The sequence below is a fragment of the Dioscorea cayenensis genome, chromosome 2, assembly GCF_009730915.1.
Source record: "Dioscorea cayenensis subsp. rotundata cultivar TDr96_F1 chromosome 2, TDr96_F1_v2_PseudoChromosome.rev07_lg8_w22 25.fasta, whole genome shotgun sequence".
Taxonomy (NCBI): domain Eukaryota; kingdom Viridiplantae; phylum Streptophyta; class Magnoliopsida; order Dioscoreales; family Dioscoreaceae; genus Dioscorea; species Dioscorea cayenensis.
Window position 1 is genome coordinate 2353655 of NC_052472.1, and position 11650 is coordinate 2365304.

The 11650-nt window shown below is 36.0% G+C and overlaps 1 pseudogene; it reads right to left on the minus strand.

The window, feature by feature from the left end:
* Positions 1-2917: 2917 nt before the first annotated feature.
* Positions 2918-10681, minus strand: LOC120278761 (annotated as a pseudogene).
* Positions 10682-11650: the final 969 nt, after the last annotated feature.

The following is an 11650-nucleotide window of genomic DNA, read 5'->3' on the forward strand; positions in this document are numbered from 1 at the left end:
ATCATCGCTTCTGTCAACTTTTTTTCACAGTAATGTTGACCTCTCCACAATTGGGAAGCCTCAACAGGAACATGTTGTTCTCCGTTCGTCTCACCTTTATTGCAAGCTCACCTGAGCTTTTCTCGATGATAGAGCATGTGTCACCCTTAAACACAACAAAGAATCTCCTAGAGAGCAGTTAACCCACACTTAAGAGGTTGTGGGCGAGACAAGTAATGAACTGCACGTCGTGAAGAAGCTTCACACAACCTTCTACGGTGCTGATGGCCACCGTGCTTCTCTTTTCTACTGCAATCTCCTTGTCATCTCCCAGTCTAACTTTGTGTGTTTGTGACTCATTAAGCTCCATGAACAAACTCCTAATGTTGGTCATGTGGTTAGAACAACCACTGTCGATGATCCACACCGAGCTCGCCGGACTCTCTCTTGCATAAGGAGCCAAAAAAAGATTGATTACCTCATTCTCCTTCTCTTCAGCAACCATGGAAGCTCCTTGATTTGTTGGTTTATGTCTAAACCAACAATAAGCCTTGATATGGCCATACCTCTTACAGTGATGGCACTGGATGTTACTCTTGAATATCCTCTACTCGCCTTCTTGCTATTTTTTTAGTTCTGCTCCATTTCCTCTTCTTCTCGCTCGGCCAAAACCTCTGAACGATCCTCTTCCTCTGCCCCTCGATGGAGTCTGATCAGCTTCCTTCATTGATGTTGATGCTATGGGTTATGATCTCACATACAGAACCCCTTCTTCCACAGGATCTAATTGGCTAATCAACTGGGCTTCATGCAAAGACTATGACCCTGTCAGCTCATCCAATGTGAGCTTTGTGATATCCTTCGACTCCTTAATAGCCATTACTATGTGGTTGAACTTGGCCCCCGTATTTCTCAACACTTTCCTGACTACCATCGCTTCAGTAACAGCATCTCCAAGCCCCTTCACCAAATCACTAAATCTTGTCACATAATCTTGAACTCCTTCGTTATTCTTGATGAGAAGATTCTCATAACTTTGCCACAGTAACTGATGCTCCACCGCCATTAACTTAGGATCACCTTGGTATTGCCTCTTCAAAAGATCTCAAGCCTTCTTCGCAGTTTCTGCTGCTTCTATACGAGTGAACAGTGAGCGGTTCACCGACTGCTAGATCAAATAGAGAGCTTTAGAATCTCTCTTTCTATTTTCCTTCATCCTCGCCTCGTCTTCATTCTCCGGTATTCCCTTTTCCACCATGTCCTAGAGCTCTTGAGAACGGAATAACGTCCTCATCATGATGCTCCAAGGTCTATAACCTTCACCATCAAACATAGGCAAAGGATGAAGACCATTTTCAGCCATAGATTGAGATTGAAAGAATTCAAGGAGTGAGAAGAGTACTGAAAGAAAGGATTTTTAGAAAGGAAGCAAAGATCAAACAATCTTTGATACCATTGTTAGCTTTGTTAGCTTGATTTTGGTTGAGAGAAATGAGTAGAGTATATGCAGTGAAAGAACAAGAAGTTTTGTTGTTCTACTTCACTTACTTCATTCATTGAGATATCAATGCATACGTATACTTGAACCATAATATCAAAAAAGATAAGACCAGTACAAACTTAACATTCCCACCATTCCTTATAAGGCATCTAACCTTCATTTATTTCACCGTCTTCTGAAATCTTCAATGCTTGGTTGCTATAGATCTCCAATATGGTCACAAGATTCTGACCATTCCTCTCACCATGCTGCACCATGCTTTAGTTAAACCTTCAGTTAACTCCAACAACTACAACAGATCTCCATTAGGGTGAGATATGCCATACCAGGCAAGCATAGGATCTCTTATTAGGTTGCTAGTGAGAGAGACTTTTGTATGGTGTGCACCATCCATAATATGTACAAGAATAAGCTCATGCAGATGGAGGTCGATGATAGAGCTTCTTCCACAACATTCACAGCATCATATTTATGTGACTATCGTGTTCTATTTTTGGTTTCTTCACTGAATCTAAAATTACTTGAGTTTGTATGCCCTGGGTGTAATATCTTCACAGAATAAATTCCGTTTTTAATATTCTGTTTTTAAATTGTAACTTTCTTGTAGTGCGATATACTATGTAGATGTTTCCCCAAGAATGCAATAAATATCTCATTGCCCCGCGACGTGTTCAAGATAGAGTCGACTATTAATGTGCCGCTTTAGAGCTATGCTATGCTCTCTATCCATTTTTTATCCTTTTGTCTTAGATGATTTTGGTTGAGTGCATGTTGTCATTATTGTCAATGTTGGTTTCTTACGGGGTACTAATGAGGCCCACATAGGAGGTTGGCATAGTTATTTATATCATATCATCATTTATTTTTTATTTTATTTATTTTATTTTTTGAAAGAACCCCTCAAATAGAGAAGCTATTTTATTAAAAAACTGAGAAATTAAAATAGCTAAACTGAGGAACAAAACAGAAAGAAGACTAATTAAACAAGAATAAAAAGCATTAGAATTTGGCATGGTCAACCTAGGTGGTCAGCAAAGATGTGTTCATAGATTATTGTTGGCCATAATGTCCATGCATTGCCGATACCTGTATGTTTCTACCATTGTTGACTTCATCCAAGTGTTTGGAGATGTTCACACAATACCTCAGTGTAATGCACAGTGTTTGAACTCAGTGATTGGCTATAATTGTCACGCATGGATTTTGTCATCATTGTTAACTTAGTTCAAGGGGTTACCGATGTGCATGATTTAGTTCAATGTGACATTTTCAGTTTGTTGTTACATTTGGCAACCTCATAATTGTCATAATTGCGAACTCAGTGATTGGCCATAATTGTCACGCATGCATCGTTTGTTTTTTAGTTGTAGCTTCTTAGCTTCATGCTCATTTAACTTGTCCAAAAAGCTGAGAGTATCTATCATAAACCCCCTCAGTTTTCTATCTCCATTCAGCACTTAAAACTATGTATTAATATCATTTAAACAAGTTTATTATTAGTTCAACGTCAAACCAGTCTGTCTACTCAGATTTTGTGCAAATATCATTGATGTTGGGTTAAGTGATTGACTGGTTTGACAGTAATTAGTAATTACCATGGTAGCGTCAAACAAAGACAATTTCTCTCCTGAGGGCAAGTGTATTTATTGTTTTGGTACAAAGCTCTTACTTCTCCCGATGTTCCCCTTGCCATCATTTCATCATTACCATGATGACTGCTGCCTTGGTGGTGTAACGAGCGCCGCACGGTGATCATTGGTCATTGGGACGATCGGGAAAACCGTGACAACTGCCATAGAGGAGTTGGAAGTCTTTTCTCTTGACACCATGTTCCATATAGCATATAGTATTTCGCAAAAAAAAAAGCTGTCTTTGTGCATGCTTCCAGAAGGTGAGATGTCAGACTCATCAGTTGTGATGCTGTCTGTCACCAAAGTTTAGCAAGTAATATGCATAGCATAGTTCACAGGATGTGGGCCCGGAGGAGACACAGTCATGTTCTTGAGGAGTCTCATGAATGTAATGTATAGGTTGATGATGTTGGTTCCCAGGAGTAGAGGCTGCCAGATGGTTCTGTATCAAAATCAATGTCGACCTGCAAAACATTTTTATTTTAGTCAGCACTAATTACAAAGAATAGAGAATAGACCATTACAAAGATTTCAATAAATTTTCATTGGGTGAAACCCATTATATCATACAGGCACCATTCTTCTCCAACAATCAACAAGAACATGACATGATAGTGCAAAGTATTACTACATTCATATAGACCCTCCTAAGTTATTAAAGTTGAGAACTATAATTTGCTTCAATAACCACATGACCATCTTCAAATTTGCAGTTTTCAAGCATTAACATAAGAGGTGATGATTAAGAATCTAACACGCATTGTTTAGATATTGTGCCAGCAAGAGCATAAGCAACCACCAGAGATAAAAGATGGAAGATACTTTGCTCTAGTTAAGGGATGCACATGACCCTCAACGTTCCTATTTCCAGAGTCCAGACAACCCTGCTGCAGCAACAATATCTGAAAATATACAAAAACGGCTTCCAAACTTAAAGTGAGATCATTCAGAAGCCAGAGAGCCAATTAATGTGCTCTTGATCAACTAACTGATCAGAAACTTTTACCACTTTCAGATATTGCTGATGAGACTATTTCATCAAGGTCACCAGAATTCCCGATACATGTTGTACATCCATAACCAACAATATGAAAGCCCAATTTATTCAAATATTTCTGCAGGCCATTGGAAAAGATAAAACTCATCATTTAGAAAGTAATGAGAAAACTGTGATTATAACCACTGTTCTTCATCCCTCAAGTTGTGCCTCTTTTCCAAGCATTTTTTCCCCACTCCCAAACCAGGAGCCACACTTCTCTTAATCCATGGTTTCACTGGGTACATAGAAAACAAAAGAAAGAAACCATCAGCTGTACCGGAAATATCTCAGCATCCTTCAATTATTACTTGAAGTTTTGTGAATGTGTCTCACGATGAATAAGGCTGATGCAGTTTGCTTAAATTAAATAAGTGATGGTAATTTAGATAATAATAGAACCACTTCTAGAAGTAGTCAAGCAGATTTCGCACATGACTAAAAGCTTCCTTTAGGCTGCATTTGGTTATAGATAAAATGAGAGTTTAGAATTTGTACTTGAGGCAAAACTTTTTATGCCAAGTTATCTTGAAGTTCGTCATTTTTAATGCTAATTAAAACAAATAAATTTTAATTCGAGTCATATAATCCTATTAATGGTTAATATTAATTAATGATTGACGACCAGGTTAATACTAAACTAGTGGTTGCATTACTCTAATCAATCCTTTTATAAAGAGTTATTTTACTTTCAACTATATTCCAATTTATTTCATTTGATTGTCCATTCAAAAATAACTTGGAATAAGCTGGGTTCAGTCATTCCAATTTTTCTTGAACCAAACATGGCCTCAGTTTATAAAATATTTCAACTAGAATAGATAGTTAGAAAAGATAAGGAAACTATAGAACTAAAAAGAAAATTGAAGTCATTGATGATCAGATAAGGGATCTTATTTATACAACCTCAAGGCCTAGTTCATAAGCCTTCTCGGCAACCAAAGCAGCTCCAAGCATCACACTAGGTTTTGAGGTGATGGTGCAACTGGTGATTACTGCAATAACAACATCACCATGTTTTATCTGTGCTGGCATTCCGTGAAAAGAGAAATCTGCGACTTTGTTCTGAATCTTTTGGTACAGCAAAACCCTGAAGCATCAAAGAGCTCTCTCATTATGAAAACAGCACAAACTCCTCACAATAAAAATTTTTTAAAAAAAAAAGTACATTGAAATCATGTGGTTGCCAGATAAGCATTGTTTCAGACTTCCAGATGTTCTCTTTCAGAAGTAAATAAGAACAATACTAAGCAATATGCTAATACAGTGATACTTTTTTCAAGTGATACATGAAACATGTGGCAGATCAATATTAAGGAGATATGCCAATCCATCAACCAATCCATTGTATAAAAAGCAAGAAACAACATCATTCACTCTCAACAAAACAAATAAACATTTTTGTGGAAATTAGAAATTTGATTTCTCCATAAGGTTCCTCACATGATCTGTGCAATGACTGACAAAAGCCAAGAAAAAATAAGTTCCTCAATAGGGTCTAGCCCCAAAGTTCAAGTGATATGAAACAAGTTGGTGGAAATGCTGAAAACAAGCAGTTGAGAAAGGACTGAAAGAGAGATTTATGAAATCAACCATATTTTCTGAAGAATAAATACCATACGAATAGGAATGAAAGCTAGTGAGTTGTTATCACTGTGGTTTCATAGGAAAAAATTTCAATGTCATAGATGCATTCCACAAAGGATATCTTATACGGAGAAAGATTTCACAAGCGGAATTCTCAAATGTTATTCAAAATTAAAATGCGCATAAAACAAACCTGTGAAAATCTGTAAATCTAAATTAAAAAAAAATGGTGCTTATATATTAGAGACAACAGATAGAATTTTAAAGATTTCATAGAATGTTCCAACCTTCAATCAGAAGTAAAAGTTTCATCAGAGAGACAAACACCAGAGACAAATAGGAAACTTGACCCTATAGCCAAATTAGCTACTTAGGTATGAAAGAAACATTCTGGAGAGGAGAATTTAGAAATTCTGTCAAAGAGGAATTTGAAAAATTCATCAAAGAAAAGAATTTGTCAATTCAGCTAAAAAGGAAAACAGAGGAATTCATCAGAGCAGAGAATTTAGAAATTCATTATTGAAAAAGAATGGAATATGAATTTTTAGCATGGTCTCCTTCATGTATGAAAGTCAGCTTGGCACAAGACATAACTTGAAAAATGCACTCAAAAAGAAATTGACACATATTCTATGGGAGCTATCAAAATCTATTTAATTCCATATTCATAAGTTAATGGATTTATATTTGATCCACTGAAAGGTGCATTTTCTCAATTTTCTCAAACTTTCACTAGCACTTATATTTTGAATTGCATAACTAGATACATGCCACAATAAAATAGTATGCTCCTATATCAATGAATAAAAAAAATCTAAATTCTATTAACAACTTCAATATAATGGCATTATATTAGAAGGAACAAAAATGGTTCAATTGAGCTTCATCATAATTAGCAGGATTGGCAAAAATTAGAAGACACGAGGAAGTACCACATCAACTGAACATACAATGATCAAGGAAAGAAGTCAAAAAGGCGTTTTAATGCAAGTATAAAGGTTCATCCTAAAATAGAAGGGGGAAGGGTTAGCTCACCTTCAATCCTGCTTTGTTGTCTAAACAGGAATGCCAGTTCACTTTCATTTCTTTTAATGGAACTCGATCATGTGGCCTGCCATAGTTGTGATTTAGAAGAAAACGACAAACATCAACATGGAAACTAATTTCAGTTGGAAATTAAGTGAAGAAGATTTAACCTTTTAGGCCCTGCTACCCAAAGTTCACATCTTCAAGATTCAATTCCAAGTATGATGAGTAAACCCTCTCTATCTGGAGCTGCATTTAGAAACTAAATCATTAAGTTACAACAAAAAATTACAAGAATGAAAATTCCACAAGTTACATGGTTTTAAAATAATATCATTCTCTGGTACATATCTGCACAACCGATCGTGAGGAAATGGAAGACACAAACACATCGCCAAAAGGATAAAACTAGAATGAAACCATTTACCTGACCAAGCATGGCAACTTCAGCTTCTTTTCCATCAACTCCCCAACCAGTACCACCTAATCTGTCTATCATATTTGTGTGTGAGTCAGTACCGACACTATTAGGATAGAGCATTCCACCATTGTTAAAGACAATACGACCAAGGTACTCTAAGTTCACCTGGCAAAAGAAACCGCAAATTACGAAGTACTGGAAGAATGCATGATCAAGTAATAGTTCTTTCACTTAACTAATATCAACATTCAACATTTTGGCACTACCAGCCATTAAATGTATATTAGCTAAAAGAAACAACCCCCATTTCATATATATATATATATAATAATAATAAATAAGAAATTAAAATTAAAATTTAAAAAAAAAACATAGTGGACAATACCAGATCCAGGTTGGTACAACAAGCATGTTGTTGAAACCATTTATCCCCATTTCAAAAACGCAATTCTTTCCTTGTGGTGCTGGAACTCAAGTTCCATATTTGATTGAACTGCATGTTCTGATTTTGCCACATCAACTTGAACTGAATGGCAATAACAAGATCAACAGGAACCTGTATAGATAATTTTAAGCTGGTTATGGCTTGCGGCATCTGATAATGAAAAGAAAATTTGACAGAGACATAAACAGTTTTTTTTAAAAAAAAATTAAGTGAAACGAAATTCTTTCATTATTTACAACATATCTTCAGAATTTTAACTCAGAGAGGGGAAAGATTACAAAGACTTATGGCACACTCATCACACAGCAATCTTTTTCTCTAGACTTTGGTTCTCTAGAAAATGCAGGCCCAATCTTCTTCTGATAGAGAGTTGGAAAACCTTCAGCCAAAAGTGGCCAAAGATAACAAGGACGATATAACATGCTATTAAGCATAACAATAATATTGTAAAGAGTCAAACTTTTACAACAAAAATCAGAAAGTAGGGAATGAACTTTTGCAAGCAAATCCAATGTTACCTTTACTCATGCAACAATTTCCTTTACTCAAAGCACAAATAACAAGTTCCAAGTAATTTTCTTGAATAAAGAAAGATTAAAATCCATTAAAGTCAAAATTATACACAATCATTCATCTGCCTGCAATGACAATCATCATCATCATCATCATCATCATCACCATCACCTTTCATACCTTGCATAAGACACAGGACAGATTCAAGAAGGCCCCGTCATCAACTTGTTTACTTCAACTTTTGCTTTGAACTGTAGAAACTAACCAAAAGCAAGCGATTGAAGGTCAAAGCAGGCTCCTAGCACATATATGCCAAAATATTTTTAAAATTTTTTAAGGATTTTCTATAAACATCTATTGGCGACAAATTTAATGTGGAATCCACATCCATAAGGCTCCCCTAACCACACCAGACTTAACATAGTTGATGTCATAGATAGAAGAGGAACACAATAATTATGGCCAAGAAGGATGCTGAGATAAAGTAAAGTTGAAGCATGAACAACGTCAAAAGGATTTGGGTATTTAGAGATATAACAAACTAAAGAAAAGAATCGTAATATCTCCCTTCTTCACCAACAATTAAGACTTTTCATGCTAGGCCTGCATCAACCCTCTAATCTCTAACCTAATCCAATATTACCCATCCAATTTATTATAGTCACATGCCAATTACATATCTACTACATAAAAATTAAACTAAATTAAAATAACTAATTGAGTAATTTAACAAATACAATGTTCCTGCATCAATATTCCAAGTTGGAGAGCCTGACTTCATTAAACAAGCTTTTGCCACTTCAATATGTGTTTGGATCAATATTCTTTAATTCATCTTCTGCCATCCATGTGCCTTCACCATGTGGTTTACCCACCATTTCACCAAAAAAAAATCTTTGATATCTGTTGTCACTCTCGAATTGAACTGCTTTAACATCTAATATATCGACAGCAATATCTGGCTGTAGTTCTGGTAGCTAATAAACTTGATCTGCAACTGTTAAAACTTCTCCATTAAATCCCTTGATCGAACGGGTACAAATCAGAAGCATTGATGGTTGGGCTGAATTTGTAACTCATATGACAGATCTCTTAACTATGAATTGGAGCCAATATTGTTTAGCACCAAACCACATTCTGGTATGTTTGAAGGATCATGGTTCCACCGGTTTTTGTTGTTGTAGAGCCCACAAGGCTTATAACAGGTCTTCACGAGCTTGTGAAACCAAATATGATCTTGAATCTTTTTTCTCAAGGACCAATTTGATGTGGTAAATAGAAGAGGAACGCAAATAATTACAGCCAAAAATTACCCAAAGATGAAGTAAAATTGAAGTAAGAACAATGTCAAAGGATCTTGATAGTTAGAGATCTAACAAACTCTAGAAAAGGATATATAACAACCATCTTTCACCAACCCTTATTGACCTTTTACGCTAAGGCTACATCAGTTCTCTAATTCCAACCCAACCTTGTAAAAAAAAACTCTATCTAGTTTTAGCCATCCAATTCATTATATTATAGTCAGATACTGATTACGTGCCCTGCTAAATTAAAACTAAAATGAGTTAAAATAACTAATTGACTGATTAAACAAATATGATTCTCTTGCATCAATTGTTCAACCTATATTCTCATACTATCAATTTACTACGTTTCCCATAAGTAGTTTCAAATTTTTTTGATAATTAAAATAGCAAATTGAGCAAAGGTGTAGGACTCATAGTGCAGTGATAATGGCATAAACTTGAAGTTTGTAAATCATCCCTCTTACAATTCAATACAAGTCATAACACATAAAACAAAAAATATCCTTATTGAGAAAAAATAAAAAATAAAAACAAAAATTTATTTGAAAAAGAAAAAGAAAAGGTCACACACACACACACAGACACAAAACATAAAATAAGAAATACAAATGATTAGACATGGCAAGGTCATATCTTATCAGATTAACAAGCAAACCACTAAAACCAGAACTTACTAGTGGATTGATTTTATTAAAAACACCACCAAGTTTAATCATAACATCCCTCATGCATGCTAGATCCACAACAGCAGGAACACCAGTGAAATCCTGAACAATAAGGGAAGGAAAATCATTTTCAAACAAATAAAGAGAATGGAAAAGCAAAGTTCAATGTTATTGTGAAATATCATCAAGATGTCCTTATAATGTTACAATTGATTAGAAACAAACTAAACAATCAAAAATAAATTGGTATATTTATTCATAACAACAGCAATCATCGCTGAAACCCCCGAAGCAAGCAAATCACCGATTATGATTCAAAAAGCAACAAACCAGAGCCCTACAACGTACCCATGGACTTAAAGCGACGTTCGAAGCGGTGAGCAAGAACGGCAGAGGACCGGATCTGGGCCAATGGCTGAGCAGAAACTAGGATGTGCAGGAGATCGGGAGGAAGGAGGAGAGGTAGATATAGGTCTAGGGTTAGGGTTAGGGTTAATGGATGGAGAGGGTGGCCTGGAGACGGAGAACCGGAAAGAAGTTCTTGATGGTCAACATGAAGCTCTTCGTTTTTATTTGTTCCTGTTTTATATTTTCTCAAATTTGGTGTTAAAATTACATATTAATAATGCCTTTACTTTGTTCATTGCGCTTGATGGTAAATTTATCATCCAGTTCATTTTTTTTTAATTGGCATGTAATTTAAGTTGAAAATTGATATTGATATTAACTAAGAATCAAATTAGATGTTAATATGCAGGGACAAATACAAATACAATTTTTGATATAGGACGATAAACGTCACGGTCCCCCACTGGGAGAAGTCAAGGACAGGCGCAGCACCCTCACCCAAACACAAAGCATCGCATGGAGCAAGGTTCGAACACGCGACTTCCATGAAACTCTTGGGGACCCGGTACCACTAGGCCATTAGGCCGGTGGTACAAATACAAATTGCTCTTATACATTATTAATAAATGTGTCAAATATGACAAATACTCATATCTTTTCAAATTTCTTTTCAAGTTTTTTCAATACAGATAATTCATAATCTTCAAATCTAACTAGACTAGATATAGATAGTTCAGTATACCTTGCAGGAAATGTGGTAGTTGATGTGCTTGGAGTCGGAACATATATAGATTTCTTTGCCTTGTGAAATTGGAATGCAGAAAGCTCCTTTTGAAGCTCAGCCGCAACTATTTTCTCTTTCCGGACAGCAAACTCACTAAGATCAATCTTTGACGTGGCACGCTCCCGTTCCTCGAGGTCAGATGTTAGCTTCTGTCGCTTGGCATCAAAACGTGAGGCACGAAAGGCTTTCTTTCGAATCTGAGCATCGAAGGTTGCACGTGAAAAAGGCATCATGCAGTATTTTATAAGAAGTGATAAGATGTTGAAAATCAGCCGTGGCGTTTGGGTCATTAGGACGCTTATCTGGATGGCGCTTCTTAGATTGCTCACGGTATGCTTTGTCAATTTGCTTAAAGCTTAGCTTGGAACCTTCCTCGCCGGAGGGAAGGCAAAGCATGAGATAAT